This window comes from Equus asinus, chromosome 24 (assembly GCF_041296235.1).
Source record: "Equus asinus isolate D_3611 breed Donkey chromosome 24, EquAss-T2T_v2, whole genome shotgun sequence".
NCBI lineage: Eukaryota > Metazoa > Chordata > Mammalia > Perissodactyla > Equidae > Equus > Equus asinus.
Window position 1 is genome coordinate 24,717,084 of NC_091813.1, and position 2,772 is coordinate 24,719,855.

The 2,772-nt window shown below is 40.2% G+C and overlaps 1 pseudogene; it reads left to right on the top strand.

The window, feature by feature from the left end:
* Nucleotides 1-997: 997 nt before the first annotated feature.
* On the top strand, nucleotides 998-1,757 carry LOC106829111 (RWD domain-containing protein 1 pseudogene; annotated as a pseudogene).
* Nucleotides 1,758-2,772: the final 1,015 nt, after the last annotated feature.

Sequence of the window (2,772 nt, forward strand, 5' to 3'; positions counted from 1 at the left end):
GTAGAAACAGCCCCAGCTGAGGAGACTGGAGGGCTCCTGGGAGGGTCCAGGCCAGGAACTAGATCTGCGTCTCTGCAGCTCCTCGTCCTGCCAGCCTTTCTCTAACACGCTTCTCAACGTTTGGGAGAACATAAGAAAATGGCAGACACAGCTTACGTCTCAGTAAACTAATCTAGTCATCAAGGCAGGTCATTCTCTGAAGGCAATGTAAACTAGGTGTGCAAACCAACATATCAGCAACTGCAAATAAACCAAGCAATACAGCTTGTGCGTCGAGGTTAGAAAGGGTCAATCCCAACACATGCAGGATGCTGTTATTTCCAAAGTGAAGTTAGATGTAGCCAGAATGTTCATGATAATAGAAGATGGGGTAGATAAAGTTGCGTTTCCATACTTATCATTCAATGAGTTCTGAAAGAGCCTGGAAAAAAATGCTGAAATAGCAACAGGGCATTGAAAAACAAGAGCAAAAAAAAAAACCGCTTTCCCTATGACAGAGCAGAAAGGTCTATTTCTTATATGGCACTGTGGGCTGAATATCTGTGTCCTCCCAAAATTAGTTTATTCAAAGCCTAATTCCCGATGTGATGATATTTAGAGATGGGGCCTTTGGGAGGTAATTAGTTCATGAGGGTGGGGCCCTCGTGGTGGGATGAGCACCCTTATAAGAAGAGACCTTGCTTCTGCTCCCTCTCTCTACCATGTGAGGATAGAGCAAGAAGGCATTGCAAAGCAGGAAGCAGGCTCTCACCAAAACCCAGTCCTGCTGACACCCTGAGCTTGGACTTCCCAGCCTCCAGAACTGTGAGATATAAATGTCTGTCGTTTAAGCCACACAGTACGTGGTATTCTGTTACAGCAATCAAACTGACCGAGACATATGGATTTATAAAATATCAAAGTATTACATGCACAAAATTAAAAATCAAAAGCAAGCGTGAGAGCTGACATGCCTGGCTCCAGTCATCCATGTCTGGGCAAGCCATGGGCCTCGGTGGGGCCATGATGACCACTTGTATCAACGAGCAGTGCAACCAGCTGGAAACTCCGGAGTCCATCCACTCCTACTTTTTTACTTGATTGCACAGTGATCCATCCCTTCTAACAACTAGCCTTCCAAAACATAAACGGACTCTCCTCATTCCACCTTCTCTGGTGCCTCACTCGACAAGATCCTGCTAAGTATTATGAGTTTCACCATTATGTACATCTAAGCCTGGAGAAAATGGCAAACCGTCCTGAAGAGCTCAAGTTTCCCATACATGAAGTATTATCCCAGAAAAAAGAAGAAGATTTCTCAGACATTTTAAAATTATTAATGTTCCAAGAAGAGGAAAACGATATGTTAACAATCTTTGATTAAGTGTTGACTGTGCAAGAAAAAGTAAATGAAATAGTCAAACAAATAAAAATTATAAGAAAGAAAAAATGAAAAAAAGAATGAAGGTAAGCAAAAGAAGCCAAAAAACAATTAATCCATGGCATTTCTGTTACTATTGAGAATTTCTTAAGTTGGAAGGCAAAGTTTGATACAGAACTCTTGGAAATTAGAAAGAAATAGATGAAGAAAGAAGAACAAGTAGGAAAAAAATTAGCTGAGGGGAAGCTATTTGAAGCAGATGGTAATCTTGATGCACCTAGTATCCAATTCTTGGAGGATGGTGGGACAACATGGAGGTCAGTGAATCTTTGCTCCAGAAAAAGGGTGGCTCGAAGCTGAGAAGGAAGAGGACGATCCAGAGACCCAGACAACTTGACTGGTGGTGTCCTCAGGCTCATGTTCCCATCTGTAGAGAAGCTCGAATGCTTCATCAGCTGTGGCTATACTGAGACGATTTTCATTTTGTTTTCTTTTTTCCTAAGAAAAAATAATTTTCAGGAGAATATTCTTTGGATGACTTTCACTATCGAACTTAGTAAACTGACTTTAAAAGTAAAAAGGATGATAACAAGAGCAATAAAAACCATCCCCTGTCTTTCCCTTCCCTATCCCAAATAGATTCATGTCACCACCATCTCAACCAGGATACAGGACAGTTCCATCACTCCCCAAAACTCCCCTGTGCTAGCTTTTTATAGTCTCACCCTCCCCCCACTTTACACTCTAACAATCATTGATCTGCTCTCCACACTATAGTTTCGTCTTTTCAAGAATGTCATGTAAATGGAATCATCTGGCATGTAATCTTTTGAGACTAGCATCTTTAACTCAGCATAATACTTTTCCAATCTATTCAAATTGTTGCATGTATCAATAATTTGTTACTGATTACTGCTAAGTAGTATTTCATTGTATGTACATACTACAGTTTATCCATTCACCCACTGAAGGGCATTTGAGTTGTTTCCAGATTTTCGCAATTATAAATAGAGCTGCTATACATATTTGTGTACAATTACTTCTCTCTAGACTAAATACCAAAGGGGGGGATTATCGGGTCATAAGTGTATGTTCAGCTTTAAAAGAAATGTCCAAACCCATTTTCTGCCCTCAGTGGATGAGAGTTCCAGTTGCTCCATATCTTTGTCAGCACTTGATATTATCAGTATTTTTTATTTTAGCTATTCTAATATGTGTGTAGTGGTATCTGTCATGGTTTAATTTACACTTCCCAATGTCTGATAAGTTTGAACATCTTTTCATGTGCTTCTTTCTTTCTTTTTTTCTTTTTTGGGCACCTGAGCTAACATCTGTTGCCAATCTTCTTCCTCTTTTTCCTCTTCTTCTTCTTCTTCTTTTCTGCTTCTGCTTCTACTTCTGCTTCTTCTGCT